This window comes from Penaeus monodon, chromosome 32 (assembly GCF_015228065.2).
Source record: "Penaeus monodon isolate SGIC_2016 chromosome 32, NSTDA_Pmon_1, whole genome shotgun sequence".
NCBI classification, from domain to species: Eukaryota; Metazoa; Arthropoda; class Malacostraca; order Decapoda; family Penaeidae; genus Penaeus; species Penaeus monodon.
In genome coordinates, this window is record NC_051417.1 from 37917871 (window position 1) to 37918272 (window position 402).

A 402-nucleotide genomic window follows, 5' to 3' on the forward strand; every position below is an offset into this window, starting at 1 on the left:
CCATAGCGCCACCCCACCCCACCCTACCTTCCCCCAACTCCCATCAACAATCACAACAACACCAGTCAAATAAAGGAACCGGCACTCAAAGGGATAGAATTGGCAATAAGTTTTCATGATGGACACAGAACCACTCCCTTCCCCATGCAATAAGCTAGATTGCAAAGTACTATCAGGGGAACAACCCGAAGAAGAGCATTACGTCGACTGCAACGATGATGCAACGCAAGACAGCGTAATGCAAGAGGGAGGGAAAACGGGGTGTTATGAGGACGTACCGCATGATTTCGATTGGCAAATATTTTGTTTAAGATTCTCGTATTCCTTCGAGGGAGAGGGAAGGGGAGGGAACAATGGCTGGCGAATCGCTTGTTGATTGAGATAATCTGTGAGCGTTTTAGG